Genomic DNA, 18,746 nt, shown 5'->3' with positions numbered 1-18,746 from the left:
AGGTGAACAAAGGTGAATAAGCCATGATCAGAACTGGGGAAAAACGGGTAGAAATAAGACAATTTTTTACAACATAAAATGGTGAGTAGTAATTAAAGCTCAAATTATAAGGAATCTAGAAAATATGATAGAAAAATAAGCCTATATTTATAAGTCTCTTCCTTTTTCTGGACAGCCTTAGAAATATTATAGAGATCATGGGATTTATCTGGATGGGATAAAATCTGAAACTTTTGATATTAAAGAAAGCTAAACTCACAAATCTCCATTCCTTTGGTGTAACCTTGGCACAATCGAATCACTGCTGCTTTTGTTGACTTCTGTATGCTACTTCCTTATGAATTTTAAGGTATAAAACCATAAATCAATCTGCAGTTGGAACTATGATAATTTGAAAGAAACATTTGGTGGATAACTCAAGTTGTAATTATGCTGTAATATTGTGTAATAATGTGCTTTCTGGAATCGGTTACTATATTTCTTTCTTATTTTTTAAAAAATAGGGAAAATTCATAAGCCTTAATTGTGACAATTTCAACACTTTTAAGGGTAATTTTAATAATATTTTTGATTTTACTTGTTTTCTAATCATCTCTCAAGAGTTAGATGTGAATTTAGCAACACTGGTATGTTTGCTTGTTTGCATTTTTAGATATTCAGCATTGACTTATTGTTTTTTCTCCTTGATATATCCTTGACTTATGGTTTTAAATGACCACTCATACTCCAGCCCCTAATCTCAATACAAACGTATATGATTTTCACATGCTAAGGTCTATAGGTATACAAAATAGTTGACCTAGTTAGATATTTTTTATTATTTACATATTATCCCTTTTTATAAACTTGTTTTCCTTACTGATAGAGAAGTATATCTAAAGAAGTAAATAATAATTATACTATTTGGGAACTGTTATACACACTGCAGAAGTGCATCCAATCTGTTCTAAATTTTATCATTATTTGAGGTGCCAAAAATATGTTACAGCTGGTCACAAGTCTTCCATTTGAGAAACCTCAAAATAGAAGTTAAATTTGTTTAATTTTTAGAAAAAGTAAATGCTCTTTCATATTAGATGTCATTCTGTCAGAATATTGCAGAAAAATGACTGAGCAACTAAACAACACAAGTTTTATAGTTTGTAATGGTGGAATAAGGAAAGCAAGATTCACAAGAGTCTAATTCAATAGCCCCTACTGTTGTTTTTTTTTTAATTTTTAATTTTACTTTATTTTGCTTTACAATACTGTATTGGTTTTGCCATACATTGACATGAATCAGCCACTGGTGTACATGAGTTCCCACGGGTGTACATGAGTTCCTGAACCACCCTCCCACCTCCCACCCCATATCATCTCTCTGGATCATCCCCGTGCACCAGCCCCAAACATCCTGCATCCTATATCAAACATAGACTGGCGATTCGTTTCTTACCTAATAGTATACATGTTTCAATGCCTTTGTTTAACCTGGGCAAGACTAAATCACTTCTCCTTTTGTTGGCTACTTCGTCTTGGGATTTTAAGGTATAAAATCTTCAAATTTCTGTTAGAGAATGATAGTTTGAAAAATATATTTAGTGACTAACTCAAGTTATAACTTTTCTCAAACAGGACATTGGATTACTTTCCTTTTGAGAAAATACAGGGAAACGGATATGCAAAAATGCTTAAACGACTCTTGTGCAGAGTCATTCAGTTGTGTCCTACTATTTGTGACACCATGGACTGTAGCCCACCAGACTCCTTTGCCCATGGAGTTTTCCAGGCAAGAATACTGGAGTGGGTTGCCATAGGTTTGTTGTACATGGCCTTTATTATATTAAGATGTACCCTCTAAGCCTTGTTTCTGTAGTGTAGAGGTTATCACTTTAGCCTCACATGACAAAGGTCCCTGGTTCAAAACCAGGCAGAAACAGACTTTCAGAAGCCTAAGGGTCTCTGTTAGTCACTAATTACTATGGGCTTCCCTGGTGGCACAGTGGTAAAAAATCTGTCTGCAATGCAGGAGACCCAGTTTCGACCCTTGGGTTGGGAAGATCCCCTGGAGAAGGAAATGGCAGCCCCCTCCAGTATTCTTGCCTGGAGAATCCCATGGACCAAGAAGCCTGGCAGGCTACAGTTCATAGTGTCACAAAGAGTTGGAAAAACCTGGAGAGACTTAGCACACATGCACATATACCCTCTATGCTCACTTTCTGGAGAGTTACTATCATAAATTGGTGCTGAATTTTGTCAAAAGTTTATTGTACATCTATTTAGATGATCATAGTGTTTTTATTCTTCAGTTTGATGTGATGTATCACATTGATTGATTTGTGACTTTTGAAAAATTCTTGCATTTCTGGGATTAATCCCATTTGATCATGGTGTAAGATCTTTTAAAAGTGGATTCAGATTGCTAGGATTTTGTTGAGGATTTTTGCATCTCTTTTTCATCAATGATAATGGCCTATAATTTTCTTTTTTGTGCTATCTTTGTCTGGCTTTGGTATCAGGTCCTGGTGGCCTCATAGAATGAGTTTGAAAGTTTTCCTTCCTCTGCAATTTTTGGGAAGTTTCAGGAGGATATCAGCTAAATATCTGATAGAATTTGCCTGTGATGTCATCAGGTTCTGGGCTTTTGTTTATTGAGAGTTTTTATTTATTTATTTATTTTTCCTGGGGAGTGGTTTATTTTTATTTTTTTACTTTACAATATTGTATTGGTTTTGCCATACATCAACATGAATCCTCCATGACAACTTCAATTTCAGTGTTTGTGATTTGTTTGATCATATTTCTATTTTTTCCTGGCTCAGTATTGGGAGACTGTGCCTTTCTAAGAATTTGTCCAGTTCTTCAGGTTGTCCATTTTATTGGCATACAGTTGCTCATAGTAGTCTCTTTTGATCCTTTGCATTTCTGTGGAGTCATTTGTAACTTTTTCTTTTTCTTTTTCATTTTCAATTTTATTAATTTGAGTGCCCCCCCCCTTTTTTTCTTGTTAAGTTTGGCTAAAGGTTTATCAATTCTGTTTATCTTTTCAAAGAACCATTTTTTCCTTTCATTGATCTTTGCAATTGTTTTCTTTGTCTACTGCATTTATTTCTGCTCTGATCTTTATGATTTCTTTACTTCTACTCACTTTAGGTTGAGTATTACTTCACACCTGCCAGAATGGCTATCATCAAAAAATCCACTAAGAATAAATTCTGGAGAGGGTCTTGAGAGAAGGGAATCCTCCTACACTGCTGGTGGGAATGTAAATTTACACAGCCACTATGAAGAACAGTATGGTGGTTCCTTAAAAGACTAAAAATAGATGTAACTTATGACCTGCAATCCCACCCCAGAGCATATATCTGGAGAAAAACATGATCCAAAAGGATAAACAAGCACCCCAATGTTCATTGCAGCACTATAGCCAGCACAGCAGCCAAGACATGGAAGCAATCTAACTGTCCATTGACAGAGGAATGGATGAAGAAGTTGTGGTGCCTATATACAGTGGAATATTACTCAGCCATTAGAAAGAATGAAATAATATGATTTACAGCAACACAGATGGACCTAGAGATTGTCATACTGAGTGAAGTATGTCAGACAGAGAAGGGGAGATATCTTTTGACATCCCTTATATTTGGATTATAAAAAGTAATAATACAAATGAACTTACTTACAAAATATAAAGAGACTCACAGAGTTAGAGAACGAACTTATGGTTGCCAGGGGGAAGGATGGGAAGAAGAAATTGTTAGGGAGTTTGGAATGGACATATACACAGTGCTGTATTTATTTTTATATTTATATATTTATTTTAATTGGAGGCTAATTACTTTACAATATTGTAGTAGTTTTTGCCATACATTAACATGAATCAGCCATGGGTGTACATGTGTTCCCCATCCTGAACCCCCTTCCCACCTCCCTCCCCATCCCATCCCTCAGTGTCATCCCAGTGCACCAGCCCTGAGCACCCTGTCTCATGCATCAAACCTGGACTGACAATCTATTTCATATATGGTAATATACATGTTTCAATGCTATTCTCTCAAATCATCCCACCCTCGCCTTCCTCCACAGAGTCCAAAAGTCTGATCTTTATATCTGTGTCTCTTTTGCTGTCTCGTATATATGGCCAAAAATGGATAACCAACAAGGTTGTATGGTATACCACAGGGAACTCTACTTATCATGTGGCAGCTTGGATGGGAGAGGAGTTTGGGGATGGATACATGTATCTATGTGGCCGAGTCCTTTCACTGTCAGCTGAAACTATCACACTATTGTTAATGAGCTATATCCCAATAGAAAATACAAAGTTTAAATTTTAAAAAAAGAACTGCTTTCCTTACCTATTAACATTCCTCCAAAAAACTGAAAGTCTCAGAGTTAGATAAGAGGAGGTAAAAGTATATTACAAAATAATTACCAATTTGTTCTCCCATAGGATTATAAAGTTTTCTGCAATTTAAAATATTAAACATATATTTCAAGGATCTTAATCTGATTTTTAAAGTTTTTCTTAATAGCCATCATTTGGGAAATTCCCTAAAGCATTTTTTTTTGCTTTTAATTAATTCAAATCTTATCCAAGACTTAAAATTTCTACCAATGGGAGGTGATTACTCAGATTATCTTGAAAACATTTTAAAGTGTTTCCTAAATATTACCAAACAATGAAATCCCCATTCTCTGACAAAAACCTACTCAGAGACAAATAGTGTTCTTCCTTAATAACAGGGAGAGTTATTAGAGATTGATTTTTTACACTGTGGTAGTTTTGATTCAGAAGAATATTATTACTTTCAGGACAGATGAAATTTGTAAGAAGGCTTTCTTTTCCCCTTTAGGAAAAAGACCTTTAGACCCAATTTTTTTTTCTCATCTATCATCTATTATGTTGTAGACTGTATGGAGAATTTATGAACTAATAAATCTCAGAGGCAAGAATTTTTTCCTGTAAGTGGTTCATTGATAGGACAGCTGGTACCATAAGTAGAGTAAACCACAGATAACTGCACAGCTCTTCAAATAATGCATTAAATGTTACACTTTGGGATTTGTTAAGACACATTTCTGCATCCTACTTTTCATTCTTTCATTTCTATAAAATTTCTGGTTAAGGAAGTTTGAGGAAATAAAAGGGCACTCAAATATGGCCACTTGATTCTGAAGAGGACATGAAAACTGAGCACTAATCACATGAATCGTGGATTGGCAGTTCCTCTTTCTGCCTCATTATCTTTACTTAGGGTCCTTACTTTTCATTATCTTTAATTAGGTCTTAGGAAGCATCAGTTCAGTTCAGCCGTTCAGTCGTGTCCGACTCTTTGCGACCCCATGAATCGCAGCACGCCACGCCTCCCTGTCCATCACCAACTCCCGGAGTTCACTCAGACTCACGTGCATCAAGTCAGTGATGCCATCCAGCCATCTCATCCTCTGTTGTCCCCTTCTTATCCTGCCCCCAATCCCTCCCAGCATCAGGGTCTTTTCCAATGAGTCAACTCTTCGCATGAGGTGGCCAAACTATTGGAGTTTCAGCTTTAGCATCATTCCTTCCAAAGAAATCCCGGGGCTGATCTCCTTCAGAATGGATTGGTTGGATCTCCTTGCAGTCCAAGGGACTCTCAAGAGTCTTCTCCAACACAACAGTGCAAAAGCATCAATTCTTCTGTGCTCAGCTTTCTTCACAGTCCAACTCTCACAATCCATCCATGACCACAGGAAAAACCATAGCCTTGACTAGACGGACTTTTGTTGGCAAAGTAATGTCTCTGCTTTTCAAAATGTTATCTAGGTTGGTCATAATTTTTCTTCCAAGGAGTAAGCATCTTTTAATTTAATGACTGCAGTCACCATCTGCAGTGATTTTGGAGCTCCATAAAAATAAAGTCTGACACTTTTTCCACTCTTTTCCCATCTATTTCCCATGAAGTGATGGGACCAGATGTCATGATCTTAGTTTCCTGAATACTGAGCTTTAAGCCAACTTTATCACTCTCTTTTTTCACTTTCATCAAGAGGCTTTTTAGTTCCTCTTCACTTTCTGCCATAAGGGTGGTGTCATCTGCATATCTGAGGTTATTGAGATTTCTCCCGGCAATCTTGATTCCAGCTTGTGATTCTTCCAGCCCAGCATTTCTCATGATGTACTCTGCATATAAGTTAAATAAGCAGGGTGACAATATACAGCCTTGACGTACTCCTTTTCCTATTTGGAAGCAGTCTGTTGTTCCATGTCCAATTCCAACTGTTTCTTCCTTACCTGCATATAGGTTTCTTAAGAGGCAGGTCAGGTGGTCTGGTATTCCCATCTCTTTCAGAATTTTCCACAGTTTATTGTGACCCACACAGTCAAAGGCTTTGGCATAGTCAATAAAGCAGAAGTAGATGTTTTTCTGGAACTCTCTTGTTTTTTCCATGGTCCAGCAGATGTTGGCAATTTGATCTCTGGTTCCTCTGCCTTTTCTAAAACCAGCTTGAACATCAGGAAGTTCACAGGTCACGTATTGCTGAAGCATAGCTTGGAGAATTTGGAGCATTACTTTACTAAATTAACCATCCCTTCAGAGAATTTTTCATTGATGAAGTATAAGAAAGACTCTGTTAGAAAGAGAGGACACTGGTTCTCCTTAAGGGCCAGTTACCCTCTCATTTTCCTCTAATAAATTACCCTGTTCTTTCTGGACTGCCTGGCTTGCTCTCTTTCTCTCTGCACTCATCTTACATTCCAGTGCTGAAACCCCGGAGTTAAGATCCACCACAACTGGGTTCACTCCTCTCATGAGCCCACCTCTCAATGTCCGCTTCCCTTGGACATTGCTGAGAAACTGAGATGAGCTCCAGGATGGGACTCTCCACTTGCCTTGCTGGACTGACATCCACACACTGGTCCATATGTCATCCATTGGCTACAAGAGTGAATGAAATCCCATCCTTTCTTTCTTGCCTTGTTTCCAAGTCCTAGCACTAGGTGGAAGGAACCCACGGTCCTCAGGCCCTAGGCCTTGTGCCTCGTCTGGCTTTGAAATAGGGGACACCTATTTCAAAGCAGACTATTGTTCCTCTCTGAGAAAGTCCTGAGAATAAAGATGTCTGTTCTCTCATACTGTTCTCCTCAATCTCTGTCAGCCTTGTCTAACTGACCTATTTGTCACCAATGGGAAATTCTCAGCCCCAGCCCTCAAAATCTACTCTTCTAGGATGCCATCTCTAAAGCCTAAAAGCCTTGGGCTTCCAAGGGGAGATAAGACCAAAAAGACTTATTTACTCTTCTAACACTGTCTGGCTGCAATAAAGACTTGATAAAAGGTCCCAGGGGCCAGAAAATGGAACTCTCAATTATAATACCCTATGGGACCTTCATAACTTCTGCCACCACAATGGCAAGTGGTTAGAAATCCCTCATGTCCAAGCTTTCTTCACTCTTCGCTCTCGACCCTCTCTCTGGGAATCTTGCTCTACTTCTCAAATACTATTAGCCCACTCTGGGCCACATCCTTCAAATACAATGTCTCCTGATCCCTGTTCAGACTTTTCTTCTTCCTTCAACCCTTCCAACCACAGCCCACCCCTTATCACTCCCAATCCCCTTGGAGCCTCTTCAGATCCAGTTCCACAACCTCTGCCTTATGCCCCCTCCTTCCTCCTTCCTTCTCATGCCCAGGCCACTGTCCCCAGCCTTTCTTCCCTGCCTGTGTAGGAGGCAAATTCTGAGACCTCAGCTCCACCCTCTACCCAGAGGGTCCCAGGGCTTTACCCTGACCTCCCTAAATCCGCTCACCATACTGGTCCCAAATAACTTTAAAACAAAACTTTCACTGCAGGACCCCGCTCCTTTCCCTGCCCCACTCCCCCTTTTACTGGAAGTAGCTGGAGCAGAAGGCATTGCTTGGGTTCAAGTCCCATTCTCCCTCACCGATCTATCTCAAATTGAAAAGCATCTTGGCTCCTTCTCCTGAGACCCAGATAATTATCTAAAAGCATTCAAGTATCTCACCCAGTCTTACGACTTAACCTGGCATGATATTTATATCATACTTTCCTCCACTCATCTCCCAGAAGAGAAGAACGATTATGGCAAGACTCTCAGGCGCTTTCTGATGAGATACACAGAAAAGACACCACTAAACCAGTAGGAGCCACAGCTGTCCCCTGAGAAGATCCCAACTGGGGTTATCAGGTACGGAGACCTGGATGAGCAGCCTGTAATCATATGGTTGTGTGCCTCATTGTGGAGGCACAATTGATGGCCTTCAAAAGGCCATCAATTTTGATAAGCTCCAGGAAATAACTCAAAGACTATATGAAAACCTGTCATAATTTCTAGCCAGGTTACTTAAGAGGGCCCTATAAAATATACATTAGACCCCACTTTAGCAGAGGGCACCATTGCCCTTAGTCAGTCAGTTCAGTTGCTCAATCGTGTCTGACTATTTGTAACCCTATGGTCTGCAGCACGCCAAATGTTCCTGTCCATTACCAACTCCCAGAGTTTACTCAACTCATGTCCATTGAGTTGGTGATGCCGTCCAACCATACTCTGTCATCCCCTTCTCCTCCCACCTTCGATCTTACCCAGCATCAGGGTCTTTTCAAATGAGTCAGTTCTTTGCTTTAGGTGGCCAAAGTATTGGAGTTTCAGCTTCAGCATCAGCCCTTCCAATGAATATTCAGGACTGATTTCCTTTAGGATGGACTGGTTGGATCTCCTTTCTGTCCAAGGGATTCTCAAGAGTCTTCTCCAACACCACAGTTCAAAAGCATCAATTCTTTGGTGCTCAGTTTTCTTTATAATCCAATTCTCACATCCATACATGACTATTGGAAAAACCATAGCTTTGACTAGATGGACCTTTGTTGACAAAGCAATGTCTCTGCTTTTTAATATGCTGTGTAGGTTGGTCATAACTTTTCTTTCAAGGAGTAAGCATCTTTTAATTTCATGGCTTCAGTCACCATCTGCAGTGATTTTGGAGCAAAAAAAAAAGAAGAAGAAGAAGAAGCTTGACACTGTTTCCATTGTTTCCCCATCCATTTGCCATGAAGCAATGGGACCAGATGCTATGATCTTAGTTTTCTGAATGCTGAGTTTTAAGCCAACTTTTTCACTCTCTTTCACTTTCCTCAAGAGGCTCTTTAGTTCTTCTTCAATTTCTGCCATAAGGGTAGGGTCATCTGCATATCTGAGGTTATTGAGATTTCTCCCAGCAATCTTGATTCCAGCTTGTGCTTCATCCAGCCCAGTGTTTCTCATGTGTAACTGCATGTGTTAAATAAGCAGGGTGACAATATATAGCCTTGACATACTCCTTTCCCTATTTGGAACCAGTCTGTTATTCCAGATCCAGTTCTAACTGTTGCTTCCTGACCTACATACAGATTTCTCAGGAGGCAGGTGAGATGGCCTGGTATTCCCATCTCTTGAATAATTTTCCACAGTTTGTTGTGATCCACACAGTCAAAGGCTTTGGCATAGTTTATAAAGCAGAAGGTGAAGTCGCTCAGTCGTGTCCGACTCTTTGCGATCCCGTGGACTGTAATCTACTAGGCTTCTCCATCCATGGGATTCTCCAGGCAAGAATACTGGAGTGGATTGCCACTTCCTTCTCCAGGGGATCTTCCTGACCCAGGGATCGAACCTGGGTCTCCTGCATTTGAGGCAGACGCTTTAACCTCTGAGCCACCAGGGAAGCAGATGTCATTCTGGAACTCTCTTGTTTTTTTGATGATCCAACGGATGTTGGCAATTTGATCTCTGCTTTCTCTGACTTTTCTAAATCCAGCTTGAACATCTGGAAGTTCATGGTTCACCATTTTCCTTAACACCCATTTTATCTTACAGTTTTCCCCAGACATCTGAAAGAACTGAAAAAGGCAGAAGAAAGCCCTCAAGCCCCTCAATGAAACCTTTTAAATTTAACCTTTAAAAATTTCAATAATTGGGAAGAGCAGGCAATGCTAGAGAAGGCCCAACAAGATCAGGCCAAATACCATCTTTTAGCCCGTGCCCTGCATGGCCCTGGGCTTCCCTGGTGGCTCAGTTGGTAAAGAATCTGCCTGCAGTGTAGGAGAACTGGGTTTGATCCCTGAGTTGGGAAGATTCCCCTGGAGAAGGGCATGACAACCCACTCCAGTATTCTTGCCTGGAGAATCCCAAGGGAGAGAGGAGCCTGGCGGGCTACTGTCCATGAGCTTGCAAAGAGTAAGACACGACTGAGTGACTAAGCACAGCACAGCACTGCATGGCTCCAAGCCTCCATCAACCAACAAAGAAAGGAAGCCACCTGGGCCCTGCTTCAGACATGGCAAAGAAGGCCACTGGGCCAGCTCATGCCTAAAGCCAAGATCCATGTCCCAGCTGTGTCATAAAGAGACACTGTAAGGTTAACTGCCCAAATCCCTCTCTAGGGATCCAGACATCCCCTCCTGATCCCCAGCAGAAGTCCTCCGTCCGATCCAGCTCTGCCGAGACTCCTTGGACTTGCTGCTGAAGACTGAAGGTGCCCAGGGGCCCAGGACCTGACTCTCATCACCTCTATGGAGCCCAGGATAAATGTTACACTGGCAGGTAAGCCAATCTCCTTTCTCATTGACAGGGGGGCCACTTGCTCTGCTAGGCTTGCCTGCTCTGAAAAAAAAGCAAGGTATCACAGGTCTCTGTTATTGAGATTGACAGTTTAATATCTATGCCATGAATAACTGAGCCTCTACCTTGCATACTTCAAGATACCTCATTTTCCAGTTCTTTTTTCATACTCCCAAAATGCCCCACTTCTATCCTTGGTAGAGAACATGTCTCAAAATTTAAAGCTTCTATTACTATCTCAAGCCTACCCTCTGACGTAGCCTGGCTACTGCTCCTCAACCCCACTTCCTCTCCCCCTGCCACATTGCCCTCCTAGTCTGTGAACCCCATAGCTGGGGATACATGTAACCCATCTGTTGCTTCTCACCATGCTCCAATTCATATCCATCTCAAAGACTCCGCTAAATCCCCCAGTCAACCACAATACCCCATCTCCCAAGAGCATCAACAAGGGTTAAAACCTATCATCACTAAACTCTATGCCAGGGCCTCTTATGCCCAACTCACTCTCCCTAAACATCCCTATCCTATCCATCAAAAAGCCAAATGGCTCCTATCACCTGGTCCAGGATCTGAGAATTATCAATGTGGCTGTTATCTCCATACACCCAGTAGTTCCAAATCCCTATACTCTTTTCCCTCTCATTCCCTCTTCCACTACCCATGTAACTGTTCTAGACCTCCATGCTTTCTTTACTCTCCCTTTACACCCAGACTCTCAAGACCTATTTGCCTTTACCTAGTCTGATCCAGACAATTGTCACTCCCAACAGCTGACATGGACAGTCTTCCCAAAAGGCTTTTGTGATAACCCTCATTTTTTTGACCAACCTCTAACATCAGACCTAACCTTTCTTGGCCTTGCTCTGAGTACTGTCCTCCAATATGTGGATGATCTCCTCCTTTGTAGTCCTTTGCTTACATACTCTCAACAACACACTATACAGCTCCTCAATTTTCTAGTTTATCAAGGCTATAGAGCACCTCCCACCAAGGTTCAGCTCTCTCTTCCTAGAGTCATTCATCTCAGAATCCTTTTAACACAAACAAAAAGATATATTACTACCGATAGAAAGTCCCTTATATCCACCCTATCACTCCCTACATCAAAAAGAGATCTTGTCTTTCTTGGGGTTAGCTGGATATCTACACCTCTAGATTCCTAATTTCACCCCCTAGGCACAACCCCCATATCAAGCCATCTGAGGAGGTCTTTCAGAACCCCTAGAGCTAAAATCAAATATCCGTTCAGCCTTTAACATCCTTAGAAAGTTAAAGTGAAGTCACTCACTCGTGTCCAACTCTTTGCGACCCCATGGACTGTAGCCTATCAGCCTTCTCCGTCCGTAGGATTTTCCAGGCAAGAGTGCTGGAGTGGATTGCCATTTCCTTCTCCACAGGATGTTCCCAACCCAGGAATCGAACCTGGGTCTCCCGCATTGCAGGCAGATGCTTTACCATCTGAGCCACCAGGGAAGCAACCCATTCTCTCTGCCCCAGCTTTAACACTGCCTAACCTTTCTTGCTCCTTTGTACTTTTCACTACTGAGAGACACAAAATTGCCCTAGGATTTTGGGACAAAATCAGGCTCCCACCTTCACCCTTGTTGCTTATCTATCAAAGCAATTAGATACCACAGTTCAAGGATGGCCAGCCTGCCTACGTGCTCTGGCAGCAGCTACATTCCTTGCTCAGGAAAGTAAAAAACTTACTTTTGGAGCACCCACTGTCATTTTTCACCACATGACTTTAAGGACTTACTTTCTCACAAATCCATGACCCTTCTATTTCCTTCATGCATCCAACTAATTCATGTCATCTCTCTTGAATCTCCCAAGTTTTCCTTTGAAAGCTGTGCTACTCTCAACCCTGCTACCCTTATCCCTAATTCTTCTGAGCCCCCCATCCATACTTGCAATGAACATTAGAAGACCTGATGCCCCATTTCTCTCACAGTTCCTCAACTCCTTTAAATAACCCTGACTTTACTTGGTGTATTGATGGCAGTTCTTCTATGACATCAGAAGGAAAGAAAGTAGCTGGATATGCAATTGTCTCTGACACTGAAATTATTGAATCCCAACCTCTCCCCTTGGGAAACTCTTCCCAAAATACAGAACTTATTGCACTAACTAGGGCCCTTACACTCACAGCTAACAAGAGAATAAACATATACACTGATTTTAAATATACTTTCCATGTCATACACTCACATGCTGCCATCTGGAAGGAACAAGGGCGCCTATCTACTAAAGGCTTTCCCATAACTAACAACCTGCTTATACTCCAACTTTTAAAAGTAGCTAACATGCCAACTGAAGTAGGCATCATACATTGCTGAGGTCACCAGCTGGCCTCAGACCTCATTTCATGAGGCAACTAAGCCACAGACAGAGAAACAAAACAAGCCTCACTCCAATCACTATATAGTAATCCCCAACATAAAGCCCCTTTACCTCCCTAAAGAAAAAACATGATTATTACAAGAGGGAGCACAACGACAAGGAGACTGGTTACAAAATCAGGGCCGCTATGTCTTTCCCCAGTCTCAGACCACAGGGATTCATCAGGCCCTACACATAGGCACTAAATCTAGTTATCATCTCCCTGGTGGCTCAGAGGTTAAAGCATCTGCCAGCAATGCGGGAGAGCTGGGTTCAATCCCTGGGTCGGGAAGATCCCCTTGAGAAGGAAATGGCAACCCACTCCAGTACTGTTGCCTGGAGAATCCCATGGGTGGAGGAGCCTGGTGGGCTACAGTCCAAGGGGTCGCAAAGAGTTGGACACGACTGAGTGACTTCACTTTCACTTTTCAACCTTCTTTCACTCCTACAACAAATCACTCACTCTTGCATTATCTGCTCCTCAGTCTCACCACAAGGAGCCCCAAAGCCTGTTCCCTCGTGCCCAACACATGAGGCTCCAGGACATATCCCAGGAGAGGACTGACAAATTGACTTCACTCATGTGCCTCCAAAATGAAAACTAAAACTCATGCTCACTCTAGTAGACACTTTTTCAGGGTGGATTGAGGCTTTTCCTACGAGATCAGAAACTGCCTCAGAGGTGACAGTTTCTCATACAAGAAATCATCCCTCGCTTTGGCCTCCCACTCTCTCTCCAATCCGATAATAAGCCAGCTTTTATCTCCCAAGTCATTCAACAAGTAGACCAATCCCTTGACATAACTTGGAAACTACATATTCCTTACAGATCCCAATCCTTGGGAAAAGTAGAAAAGGCAAATTCTATTCTTAATGTACCTGACCAAACTCTGTAGAATTGCAAAGGCCATGGACCAAACTCCTTCCCATGGCTTAAGCTCACATTAGGGCTACTCCACAGGCCCCATCTTTCCACAGTCCTTTTGAGCTCATATATGGATGCCCTTTCTCTTAGGTCAGTTTCCTACTGCCAGCCCCTTGCTGAGAGATTATCCTCCCACCCTTAACCTTATTAAACATTTCATGAGAGAACATGCAGATTGCTCTCTCCCAAAGCCTCATCAAATGAATTCAGCTGACTTAACAGTCATACCTGGGGATCCAGTCCTGCTTAAAACCTTACACCATAATGATGTCCCTTTGAGGTCGTTCTAACCGCACTAACAGCTGCTAAATTAGCAGGTCATTCCTCTCAGTTTCACATCTCTAGATTAAAGCTGGCCCCAGGAGACTCTCCATCTCTGCCAAGAAACATTCCCCACTCAGACGCTCCTTGCTACACCAGCACTGTTCTGGGACCCACCGGGTTTCAACTTTACAAATTCCTGAAGGAACAGAACAGCCAAAAACAAATATCAACAAGTAAAACAAAAACAGATGTATTGGTTACCAATTTGACTAGGATTTCCCCTACTTATCCTATTCACAATAGGAGTTTACTCTTTGTCTCCCCCTGAGTGGACTATCATTCAGAAGCTTTCCTTCTGTTTTACCTACTTCTCCATTCAGTTCAGTTCAGTTGCTCAGTTGTGTCCAACTCTTTGTGACCCCATGGACAGCAGCACACCAGGCTTCCCTGTCCATTACCGATTCCAAGAGCTTGCTCAAACTCATGTGCATTGAGTTGGTGATGCCATCCAACCATCTCATCCTCTCTTGTCCCCCTCTCCTCCCACCTTCAATCTTTCCCAGCATCAGGGTCTGTTCCATCAGCTCTTTTCCAGTCAGTTCTTCGCGTCAGGAGACCAAAGTATTGGAGTTTCAGCTTCAGCATCAGTCCTTCATAGTTCTTGTGTTTTGGGTCATGGCTCTCTTCTTACTGTGATCAACCTAGATGAATTCATTATTCACTTTCCTCCACATAGTAACACAAGCCCTTACCTTTCCTGGAGACACTACTGTTATTGATCTCCCTTTACTCCTTGACATCATAAACAATCTTTGTCTTCAGGGAGATTTCATAGAGTTCACACAAACCCAAATTGATTTCTACACCTGGATTCTTATTTTTATCATTTTCTGCCCTTAGACATGGGATGTCACATCATGATTTCACTTTTACACCCTTTTCTTTTACAGTCCAAACTTCACATTAATACCCTGCCTATAACTCACCCTGCCCCAAACCTTGCTACCTATTCAGAACTCTAAATCTGACCCATTGTTTACCCAGTACCTCAAACCCAACCTTGCCAATCACTGTTTGATTTGCTTATCCATCTCCTCACCCAGAGGATCGGCACTCCCCATTTCCACAGATAAATGGACTCACATAAACACTTCTCTTTATCATACATGTGGAGGAGAATCTCTCTTTATATCATATATGTGTTATTTATATTCAACTGATCAAATTCACAATTCTGACAAGATACTAAACTCCCTCCTTACAGATCTCACTTCTACTCATTAAGAACCAGCTAGAGGAGGACATACCACCTCTGATGTTCGTCTACAACAACAAGCTCTTTTCTGTTTTTCCAGACAAGACTCTATAAACAATTCTTACCTCCAACTAGGAGCTATACCACCACACCTCTGTAATCACATTTCATACCTCTCCTTCCCTTCAGGATAATCCATCTACCATGTCTCAGGAACTGCAGGACATTCTTTTACTTTCTCAGGGAGACTCCTTTTTGCATGTGGCATAAATACTCCTCTTGTAGAGGCTACACTGGGGAGCTCACTGTCATTTTCAGAAACTATTCACAAGTTCCCAGAAAGGCTCCTATTTGCTATTGATTTCAGCTTTTGTCTTGTTACTCCTGGAATATTTTTCTTATGTGGAATCACTAATAATTTATGTCTTCCCAGTAACTGGACAGGAACATGCACCCTGGTATATCTGGCCCCAGATATTCCTATTGCTCTTAAAATTCAGACACTCCCTAGCTCACTAACTTAAAACCTGCAGGGGTTAATAGTCACCTATTGCTCTGGCTAAGCCATGAGAAGATCACCATGGGAAAAGAATAGAAGCAAAATACAACAATACAGCATAACCCAAATAAAAGTACGTTGGGTTGATTGGTTGGGGTCATCATGCCCTGCTAAACTAAGGAAAAACATAGTATGGACCTGGGTCAGCTCAAATTCAGAATGCTGCTTGTGCACACACCAAGATGTTTCCCCAAGGCATATGCAGGTCTATGACCTCAAGCCAGGTGATATCCCTTGTACAAGAAAATAATAAAGATAGTTTGAAGTAACCAATGAAACGGAAGACATGACTGAGGACAGAGGTGGCTGGCTTCATCGTAGCACAACAAATACTTTCTGTTTGCCAATACACTAAATAACAGGAATGTGGATCCGAGGAGCAGGACTCTTGATCCAAGAGGTCTTGAGTCCCCCAGTCCCATCTTTAAAACCATAGTTGTCTCTAGTTTCTGGGTCATCACCGTGCACCAGCCCCAAGCATCCTGTGCCCTGCGTTGAACCTAGACTGATGATTCGTTTCTTACACGATATTATACATGTTTCAACTGGAGCCGATTACACAGAGTGAAGTAAGCCAGAAAGAAAAACACCAATACAGCATAATTTTTTTTTAATCAAAGTTGACTGTCAAATAATTACCCCCTTTTAAAGAAAGGCACCATTAACACAAAAGTGGCAGAAAGAGCACTGAATCACGAGTTAAATACATTTTGCTTCATTGCCAGCTCTAACACAGTGTAACATCTGACCCATCAAAGAGGCTCTCTGAGATCATGTTTTAACCTGTGAAAAAAAAAGAATACTTCTAAGAATTGTCATGTAAATTAAATAAGACATTTTGTGCAGTGTCCATTGTGTATAAAAATATTTCCAGTATTAAAGTTCCTGTTTTCGGGGCCGATGATGTCACAGACTAATTCACACATTAGACACTAAGTGACTTAAGTAAGCAAAGTGGGCACTACACATCTGAGTCTAAGATAGGTGTCCGCAGGTTCTTCTCTCCACTCCTGTGGCTTGTGGCCTGCAAACATCAGAATCTCTAGCTTACAGGAAAATCAGGAATTAATTTAGAATCCATTTGTTTTAATTCCTATACAACATGAACATTGTGACTGTGAAACTCACCTTCCTCCTCTGAAACTAGCTGAGTATCTTTTCTTTCCCTGTTCTCATCATTTTAAGAGCAAAGATGTCAATTGTTCCTTTTCTTCTTTAAGCTAAGAAAAAGCAGGTTTAAATGGATGTGACTTCTGTTCTCAGTTCAAGTATTTTATGCCTAGAAATATAAAAGCAAGTGTTCCTCAAGGGATTCTGACATCTGGGGTTTAGTGGGCTGAATGTTTGTAAGAATATATCCTATAGTTTTCCTTTTACATGCAGAAACCTGCATAATATCATCACATTTCCAGAACAATGTAATTAACATAGCCCCTTATCAGATATATATTTAGAACACAATGATAAAAAAATAGAATATGTAAAGAAAAGAGTGTAATATTCTCATAGGAATTATTTTAAACTATAGTGGTAGATTTCCAGTCATATTTTCAAATAAGATGTGGATAAAGCTTTCATTAAAAAATAGGAATAATTCAAATATTACATAAATTTATTCCTACTCCAAAATTATTTAAAGCTATTCTTTTTCCCTTAAACATTTTTATTGACATATAGTTGATTTATAATGTTGTATCAGTTTCAAGTGTACAGCAAGGTTATTCAGTTATATATATGTCTGTATATATGTATTCTCTTTTAGATCATTTTCCTTTATAAACCATTACAAAATATTGAATATAGAATATAATTCCCTGTGTTATATGGTAGGTCCTTGTTGTTTATCTATTTTATATGTAGTAGTGGGTATCTGTTAAACCCAAACATGTAATCTATCCCTCCCTGCCTCTTCAAATCTTTGGTAACCTTAACTTTGTTTTCTATCTCTAGTTCTATTTTGTAAATAAATTCATTTGTATAGTTTTTTTAGATTTCATATATAACTGATATCATTTTTGTCTTTCTCTATCTGACTTATTTCACTTAGTGTAATAATCTCTAGGATCATCTATGTTGCTACAAATGGCATTTTTTCACTCTTTTTTAATGGCTGAGCAATATTCCATTGTATATGTTATATATATATATCACATCTTCTTCATATATCCATCTGAAAATGGACATTTAAGTTGCTTCCATGTCTTTTTGTTGTTATTTAGTCACTAAACTGTGTCCAACTCTTTCGTGATCCCTTGGACTGTAGCCCGCCAAGCTCCTCTGTACATGGGATTTCCCAGGCAAGAATTCTGGATCAGGCTGTTGTTTCTTCCTCCAGGGGATCTTCCTGACCCAGGGATCAAACCCATGTCTCCTGCTTGATTCTCGAATTCTTTACCATTGAAATATGTCTTAGCTATTGTTAATAGTATTGTTATGCACATGGGGGTGCATGTATCTTTTCAAATTAGTTTTTGTCTTTTCTGAATATATGTCCAGGAATGAAAAAAAATCGGTCATATAACTTTAAGTGACAAGTGATGGAATCTTTTAAATTTATTTATCAAATATTTTAGGGAGTTCTCTCACATTCCAGTGATTAGGACTTGGTGCTTTCACTGCTATGGCTTTGGGTTTCAATCCCCAGTTGAGGAACTAAGATCCCACAAGTCACAGAACATGGGCAAAACAAGTATTGAGGATATCTACTACAGATGAGCTCACTGAAAGATGATGCAGCTTCAGTTCTTTCTCAGCCTTGCAGTCTAGTGAGGAGAGGACTGGC

The 18,746-nt window shown here is 40.7% G+C and overlaps 1 non-coding gene across 1 annotated transcript; it reads right to left on the bottom strand.

The window, feature by feature from the left end:
• Positions 1 to 9,607: 9,607 nt before the first annotated feature.
• Positions 9,608 to 9,680, bottom strand: TRNAL-CAA (transfer RNA leucine (anticodon CAA)). Its single transcript has one exon. It is a non-coding gene; the product is annotated as a tRNA-Leu (tRNA).
• Positions 9,681 to 18,746: the final 9,066 nt, after the last annotated feature.

Source organism: Budorcas taxicolor, chromosome 25, assembly GCF_023091745.1.
Source record: "Budorcas taxicolor isolate Tak-1 chromosome 25, Takin1.1, whole genome shotgun sequence".
In the NCBI taxonomy this organism is placed as follows: Eukaryota; Metazoa; Chordata; class Mammalia; order Artiodactyla; family Bovidae; genus Budorcas; species Budorcas taxicolor.
The sequence above is the reverse complement of the archived record's forward strand: the minus strand, read 5'-3'. Positions and strand labels throughout refer to the sequence as shown.